The sequence below is a fragment of the Nansenia antarctica genome (assembly GCF_963989245.1).
Source record: "Nansenia antarctica genome assembly, chromosome: 3".
In the NCBI taxonomy this organism is placed as follows: domain Eukaryota; kingdom Metazoa; phylum Chordata; class Actinopteri; order Argentiniformes; family Microstomatidae; genus Nansenia; species Nansenia antarctica.
In genome coordinates, this window is record NC_137688.1 from 36,044,385 (window position 1) to 36,053,735 (window position 9,351).

Consider the following 9,351-nt stretch of genomic DNA (forward strand, 5'->3'; position numbering starts at 1 on the left):
CAACAACGGCGCCTGCTGTAAGGCTCAATGATGTCAGCACCCAGCACGTCTTTTGATTGGATACGCACTATTGCTACGCACTATTGCTACGCACTATTGCTATTCACTATTGAGATGCGGAACTATGCCGGTAGATGTGAAACTTTTGAAAGTGCACAGGGAAACGGAGCCTCACAACGAAAGCTTTCGTTGACTGATCGATAATACTGATCGATTGTGTCCTGTTTTTGGGTAAACAATAACTTTCATTTAGGGGACAGGATGAAAGCGCCAAGTCCACAAACAGAGGAAACTACGTTGAGCTTCTTTCTTTTCTGGCTGAAAACAACCCAGATTTACATTACCACCTGTCCACAAACAAAGTGTTTACTGGGACGTCAGGCAAAATACAAAACGACCTGATTTTTGCTATTGCTGAAGTGATGGAAGAAGAGATCAAAATGGAGATTAAAAAGGCACCCTTTGTCGCTATTATGGTGGACGAGACGACAGAAGTGGGTAATGTAGCGATCTTAAAGATGTTAGTTTAACACTCTTCATTGTAAATGCGGATTTATTGATTAAAAATGCTTCGGAAATATTAATATAACTCTGTTGTACTTGTCTGACTATGTTAAGGTGATGCAGCGCCCGGTTATACTGTGTTTCTGTCTAGTTTCTAGAGCCATGGCGTCATAACGATGGTATTAAGAGGTAGAATAATTCAGGTAGGAATGTGTCGGACATCACTGAAGGCCTAGGTGTGAAATGCACCGCCCGCCACTGGATGAAGGCATACACGTACATGAGGCATCATATACAGTTCCTAGGTCACAGGGCAGTCAGCCAGCCAGGCCGTGCTAAGGGATTTAGACAGGATAAGATGAGCCCCTCATTCCTGTCTGGATGCTTTTTAGGGTAACTCCACACCTCCCGTATTCAGTTTCATAGGCAGTCATCTAAACATCAATAGTCATAGTAATTTTACAGGGAGCATTTGGTGCAATGAAAAGTCATTTATTGCTCTCTAACATTATCACCCTTGAACATCTTGCCTGAGGGAGTCATTATGTAATGTGAAAAACCCAAGAAGCAATAGCTGCTGCCACTACTGAAACAGAGAGAGGGATAGAGGGAAGAGAGAGAGATAGAGAGGTTGAGGACCCCACAGAGTATGTATTGACTATCACTATCAATTCAAGTTTCAAGATTATTGTTACATTCCATTATACAAGTATAAAAGAGTCAACTTCTTTGGCTTCAGAGACATTTCAGCAACAAGAGAATAAAGTGGCAGTAGGCAGTAGTTATAAAAAAAAGAAAAATAAGGCAATAAGTAAGATAAATAAAATGCCAATAGTTATAAGAGACAAGTGAGACAAATAAGACAAGTGACAATAGTTGTAGGAGACAAATAAGACAAAAGACACATTGAGCAATACAATAGTGGTAGTAAAAATCCAATCCAAAATAGTACACTCGGTGGCAGTGGATGGAAGAGGTAGTATTGAATAAAGTGACATATCATACAGTATATTACAAGGTTTCATCATCTAAGCAGTTTGGAAACAAGTATCTCTGTTTTCTCCGTAGATATTGTGAGTATATATTTTAACAGGGCCTGGGGAGAGGCCACTGCCATGGACCAGAGCAGGGGATACAGGTACAGAGGTTCATGAAACAGGGTGAAATCAAAAGAGATGTAGGCCTATTTATTCTGCTAAAATACAAATTAGGCCTCACACTGAGCAACCTGCTTCCAGTCCTGTCCCTGTGTGAGTGTGTGAAAACCATAGCAGATATTGTGTGCTTTCTAAGTGAACAGTCAACCACACCTTAATTGGTCTGTGAGTCTCAGCTGTTGACCCTTGACCCGGCAGTTTCTCCCACTCTGGAGATTGGTTGGTCCACCTCGGTCAAACACCAGACAAGGCAGTGCAGTTTGATCCCTTGACTTGATTGAAGCCTGCTTGGGGTGAAGGTGAAGATCGCGGGGTAGTGGTAGTAGCACACTTCAATCTATAAAACAACACACACAACACACTACGCACACCTCCTGTGTGGCACTGTAAGGCATTTCTCCAGTACAGTAGGGAACTTGAACCTTTTGGGAGGATGAGGCCTGGCCTCAACTCTTGCAACTGACTTACATTCATACTCATCAGAGCAGCATGTGCTTTCAGGTTTCATGAGGGATTTGATGAGTTAATCACCACACAGGACACTTTGAAAATGCTTTAAACCCCTGCAGGGGGTGCATGTTGCTCTTAGGTTTGATGCAGAAGTTTGAAGGTTTGATGTATGAAGCTTTATGTTTGTGGACACTTTCTTTAAATGGTACAGTAAAGTATATACATTTTGATCTTTTCCCTGCGTCTTTGAGCCTTTGTACTCTTTTCCCAACCCAGCTCATTTAGCCTGTGGTAGCACTTCAACCCACAGGTTGACAAATAATATAATAATATACACTTTTATCATGAAATAGCTAAAAATAACTATTTCCAAATATACCCAGCATGTCGTACATTTATTTAATCCCCGTCCCATAAATCTCATTAGCGTTAACAGCATGCACTCATGAAAGCACTTCAAAAGTTACATCATGATGCATCATCATTTTCATTTTCATCACAAGTGTCATTATCCCATCACAAAGGAATTGTATGAATCTGTTGATGCTATATTAAACAACACTAGACAATCGTTTTAATGCTCAATCAATTATAAAAATATATAAACGCACAGATACTACATTAATTCTGCAGACGCTTCAAAAGAATAAAAACGCTCAAAAAGAGATAGATTTGCCTTTGCCTTGAGAGGGAGACAACCGAGTTTGATTGAGTACAGGATGAATAATGTCTAATAAATTGACATCTCTATCAATACTAATCAAATAGGACTAGAAAAAAAATTGAGTTATGGGACATCAGTATCCACCATCGCTTTCATCAGTGAGTCAGTCTATCATTGCACTGTCCTTCAGAACCAGCTGCCTTTCTCAAATCTCTACACTTGTTAATTTGTCACAAACTACTTGGCTAAAGTTGGGTTTTCCTGGCCGTTGTAAGCCTCCGCTAGGCAAGATAACGGTGTAATCTGTTTGCACTCCAAAGCCCTTGGCACTTGGTCTTGTTGGCAGTGCATTAACCCCCTGCCTGTGGCACTGGGCCTTGTCAGGCCCCGGAGAGAAGGCCTGAACTCAGAGTAATCTCATTATCTGCATCATGCCTGTATCAATACAAAGTGACAGCCAAGCGCAGATCTGAATATAATCACTCTACCCTTTTACCCAGGTAGCTGAATGCCAACGTTCACTGAGCTCGTCCAGCGACCTTCAGCAGTTCCCTCCTCCACTGGCGGACTCAGGGGGGGGCAGGGGGGACGACCGCCCCTCCTGGTGCCCCCATGGTTGAAAAACGTCTCGCTTAAGTGCCCTTTTGAGTGGCAAAAATGCCCTTTTGAGTGGCGAAAATTAGAGGATGTGCCCTATTGGTGCCCCACCATTGGTCTAAACTTGACCATGTGCCCCCACAGTTGAAAAATGTCGCACTAAAGTGCCCTTTTGAGTGGCAAAATTAGAGGATGTGCCCTATTGGCTGCCCTTCCAATGGTCTAAACTTGACCATGTGCACTGATGGGGTCCCATGTTGTGCAGTAGGTGCCCTTTTTTGTCTTTTCGCCCCTGCCCTTCAAACAGCCTGAGACCGCCACTGCCCTCCTCCATTCTCTCAATCCCTCCTCCATGCTGATTTTCAAAATGGATGATTCTTGGATGAGCCAACATGTGAACATGTACACTGGAAATACATTTCCCCTGGTGAAAGAACATTGTAGGTCAGCCAGATAATGACCGTCTTCACCCTCAGACATATAGGCCTTTGCCCAGTCTACTAATTTGACCAGATAACCGTTGTGTGGTGTTTTATGTATGTTAATAGGTTATTATTAACATTCTGGGTTTAACAGAATGATACTCATTCCAGTATCATAACAACAGTAACTTACATATACAGTGTGATTGGTGCTCATCCGAGATGGCTACAGAATACCATAAACCCAGGATGTTCAGTGACCTCTCAGCCTCTTCACTGACCTCTCAGCCTCTTCAGTGACCTCTCAGCCTCTTCAGTGACCTCTCAGCCTCTTCAGTGATCTCTCAGCCTCTTCAGTGACCTCTGACCTCTCGGTAGCCTGGCAGGATTCACACACAAGCCCCTCCTCCCTGCTGTGGCCCTAGTCACCCGGCCACGTCCCACTAGCACTGCAGGAGGATGTTTACATTTGACATTTACAGACGCCGAAGCGACTTGCAATTAGAGATTACAGGGACAGTCTCCCTGACTAAAAGGGCACACTAGTGGTGGTGTTCCCAGATGGGATTTGAACTTATGACCTTCTCACCAGTCCAACTCACTATCCACTAGTAGGCCACCTTTACCTCATGTGTCAGGATGTCACAGTTGAACTGCAAAAGCTACAGGTGGAGGGGAAAAGCTACAGGTGGAGGGGATGATCGAGCCGGTGAATGTGTGAGTAGTGTCCAACCTGGTCATTGCAGAGACTTGCATTACCTTGTTTTAACTCCAGGGTAATGCAAGTGTAACCGAGTTGAAGTGGTTAACTTACTTTTTGGTTACGTTGCTGGTTTTCTGCTGGTCAGGTGTTTCAGAGGTCAAGAGTGTTGGCAATCCAGAAGACACAGGTTGGAGACTCGTGTCGTGTGAAGTCTTGTGCTAGGATGTAATACCGTTTGTGGCAGCATGATGCCTGAAGGTCTTTGAATGATGGATAGATGATTCACTTACTTCAAATGTATTTGAAGATGTATTTGGATAAAAGGCTTCTGCTAAATGCCAAAAATGTAAATGTAAATGTTAATATAACAATTATTATTATACAGGTATATATTTGGTTCTTGTCTGAGATGAAAGCTGGTTTTGCTGGTGTGGGTGAAAATGAATGAACAATATTCTGTTTCAAGAACTAGTTTCAAGTACCGGTACAGCTTAAGTACTGCAAAGAGGAAGCACAAGCTCTACACTCCAACAGCTTGAAATCAAACAATTACTGTCAGGTTAAATCAGAGATTCTCAGCTTTAACCCAATGTCTTCTACTTCCAGATTGGTTCCACCATCCAGAAACTACAACCCACCCTCACACATAGTCCCCCTATTTCAGGGCACCAACAGTATTGGAATACTGGCTTGCCAGGTGCTTCTGATTCGTCAGGAATGTTCCGTCACATCATTTTGTGCAGGCTTAGGAGAGCTGTCAATGTCTAGAATTGATGCTAGGTTTTGCAGGTGTCTGAAGTTTCCTATTGGTGTCAGTCAACATCAAGACTAAAGAGATGTCAATGATAGTCAAGGAAGCTATTATGAGGCTGACTTGTCTGCAACTGGTCTCTCTCCTCAAAGCAAGACACCGGAGCACTCATATCTGCGCATTTGTCACAGGCACCCTGTTCCTCTGCCCCGGCAACTGACCCATAGAAATGTGCGCGATTAACATTTCAGAGATGTACAATCATGGAATAAATTGTGGTGTTTGACAGCGGATGATGGTAGACATATTTAATGTAAAGTTATCTATCTAAAGTTTTCTATCCACAGGCTGATATGTGCATGATAGGCGCAAATTCCCCCCCCCCCCCCCCTTGGTGGTATAAATTGTATTGCGTCATACCAAAACAACTCGCAATCTAATCCGAGCAGTTGTTATTATGTAATATTATTGATGGATGTGACATTTTTGATGGAAGGCAGTGAGCGGGAGACTCATCAAGGACATGTAGTTAATTAATGCAGTGGACAGCGGCTGTTTCTCCAGCGTTCCTGTCACTTCGGATTTCGGAACGTCAGAAAATAAAATATGTAAGTCATGCATTTTTCCATGTTTCCCATTGATGGTATATGACGCCGTAAATGTAACTAAAGTTCAGCCGCGAAGTTGTTGCACTGTTGTCCTAAATCAGTGCAGACTGGCAGGATAGGAGCACAGGTTTCATACAGGTTAGAGTGCCGTTATTCTGTCATGATAATGAAGCATTGTTCTTTTTTATTTTATGACTTGTTTGATCGATTGATAGCGTAAAAGTGAAGTTGTGAATCAGTCGCGAGCGTCAATGCTTTTCTACGATACTCCTGATGACGTATCAGTCTTGAAGGGTTGTCCCTCTTCCATGATTTCTCAGCTGTGTTGATAATCAACGAAAAAAGATGCTTATAGCACACGCAACAGAAATAAACACAGCTGATGAAGGCATTGCGAGATGTGAGAATTCGCCGTCAACATAACGCGTCACCCGTACCGCGTCTATTTAAACCACTGCTGATGACGTATCCGTCGTGAAGGGCTGTCCCTATTCATATGGGTAGATTTCAACCCCTATGGCTTGTGGCTCTGTTCGAAGGCCTTGGCTTGAAATCGAGTCACACTCGAAACCGAGCCATAGGGGTAGAAAAGGGAATCGGGATTGGGCCTAAGTCTGACGTCAAACGTGATGTTTAGCAATTTCCGGGTCCAAACCAGAAATTCCCTGCACCAGAGTACCAGTGTACTACAGCGGTAGAATGACAGTTCAATTGTTTTTTAGATTCGGATCTATTCATACAACAAGGGACACAGCACTTTCCCGTTTACCCCTGTAAAGGTCTCTAAGCACAGAGGGAGGTCGACACAGAGGAACTGTTGCAGAATAGGTATTTCTTTATTCCTTGCACAGCTCAGCACTGTCACTGACGTGCTGAGCGAGTCTTTTCAAATAATAACACAGCGCACTGGAAACTGCGCCGCCGCGTCCCCTTTCGGGACTCGTTCAGTTTGCCCCGCTCTCTCTCTCGGTCTCACGGTGAGTCTCCGAGCGGCAGGTACTTCCTGCCTCCTTCCTTCTTCCGAGGGAACAAACACACACAGGTTAAATAGACCAGTGGGATAACGAGTCTGATCACTGACACCTGTCCGTAATCAGCTCATTAACCCCCTCACAACGGCAGTCTGGCTCCCTCTGCAGGCCAGAACGCGCCATGCTCCCCACACACCCCCACCGCCAGTTCGAGGCCGGGGACACAACCGGCCGATAGCCTACTCCCCCCCCCCCCTGCACGGGAGAGGAAGTCGGCCACGACCATCTGCGCCCCTGGCCTATGAACCACCGTGAAGTTGAAGGGTTGCAACGCAAGGTACCACCGGGTGATCCTCGCGTTGGTATCCTTCATGCGGTGGAGCCACTGTAGGGGAGCATGGTCGGAGTAGAGGGTGAACGAGCGCCCCAGCAGGTAGTACCGGAGGGCGCCGACCGCCCACCGAATGGCCAGACACTCCTTCTCCACCGTGCTGTACCTGCCCTCCCGCTCCGACAGCTTTCGGCTCAGGTACAGCACCGGACGGTCGGCTCCCTCCACCTGCTGGGTCAGCACCGCCCCCAGCCCTCTATCCGACGCGTCTGTCTGCAGAGAAAAAGGAATGTCAAAGTTAGGAGCATACAAGACTGTCTCCCCACAGAGGGCGTTCTTAATCCCATCGAACGCTACTTGGCACAGCTCACTCCATTGGACCGGATCTGGGGCCCCCTTCCGGGTGAGGTCGGTAAGGGGGCTGGCCAGCTCCGAAAACCCCGGCACAAACTGCCGGTAGTAGCTGGCCAGTCCCAGGAACCGCCTCACGTCCTTCCGGGTCCTGGGCCGTGGGGCGGCGGCGATCGCCGTGGTTTTGTCCACCTGCGGTCGCACCTCCCCACCGCCCAGGATGTACCCCAGATACCGGATCTCCCCCCGCCCGATCACGCACTTCGCCGGGTTAGCCGTCAGCCCCGCCTGCCTCAGCGACTGTAGTACCGCAGCCAGCCTCTGCATATGCTGCGGCCAGGTGTCCGCATAGATGACAATGTCATCTAAGTACGCCGCAGCATACGCAGAGTGCGGCCGCAGAATACGGTCCATCAGCCGCTGAAACGTGGCCGGGGCCCCAAACAACCCGAATGGAAGCGCGGTGAACTGGAATAAACCCCGCGGGGTAGAGAATGCTGTTTTTTCCCAGGATACCGGCGATAATGGTATCTGCCAGTCAGGGTTTCCGTTAACCGGTAATTACCGGTCTTTGTCCGGTAAAATTAGTTGAAGTCCGACAAATTGAAAACTCGTCGGACATAAATGTCCGGTGAAAATAATTCCCTCTAACCATTTTCAGCTGAGCACCAAACACACACACACACAACACTGCCCGAGAGAGAAGGACCCGCCCCCTTTAGTTAGCCTATAGGCTATAGGCTAACTAAAGGGGGCGGGTCCTTCTCTCTCGGGCAGTGTTGTGTGTGTGTTTGGTGCTCAGCTGAAAATGGTGTCCCGAAGCGGAGCGCTTTAACTTTATCGCACAATAACAAGGATAACAAACGAAACGGACAACATTTACACTAAGATGGAGACAAACTTCAGCGATATGATCTAACAGCCGGTCTTCAGGACGACATACAGACCCGTATGAGCTTACAGGGCTATCCCCTATCTATCTGAGAAAAGGCATAGCCTAGGCTGTAACATCGAACGGAAATTAGCCTATACGCATTGCAAGTTAATTTAAAGCCTATTTATTTTCAAAGAGTTTTATTCTATTTTATTTTATCTGATAAAAGGCATATGAACGGAAATTAGGCTAGCCGTGTCACGCCAGAAGCCTACATGCTTGCACTGTTACTGTTCAATAAAATGTTATACATCTAGACATTGTGGTATTTCTTTATATACGTATCCCAGACTGCCTATCAATTGTTTCTCAATAAACAGTTATGTTCTCCCCATTGGCATACTCCCGAGCTAAACGAAATGCCTTCCCAACCAGCGAGACCTGGTTATAGAAATGACGTTGTTTTATTGATTTTTAAAAAAAGGGTAAAACTGGAAAGAGAAAATAGAAAACTCACATTAATCCCAAACAATTTAACAAACTTCAGTTAACGTAATGTGGAGTCCGTTCATTGATCGATGCTGTCTGTTCAGTTCCCAGTGAGGCGCCCGTTCAGCGCTGGACCCGTTCAGCGCTGGATTTGACGCATGGCATAGCGCGCATGCGTCAAATCATGTTATAATATTATATATTATATAGCTCGCATCTAATCGTATCGGATGAGAAATAGACATTAAATGGCATATATAGGCCGCTACACAACAGTAATCACCGCGACAAACAGCTATATTAGATTTGAAGAAAAAAAAATATGATTTTGAAATTTTTTTTTTTAATTATATTTTAATATGATGACCGGAATATATCACGTTTGTCCGGTAAATCGAATTCTTCCCGGACACGATGTCCGACGGCAAATTTTTCTAACGGAAACCCTGCTGCCAGTATCCCTTCGTGCAATCCAATGT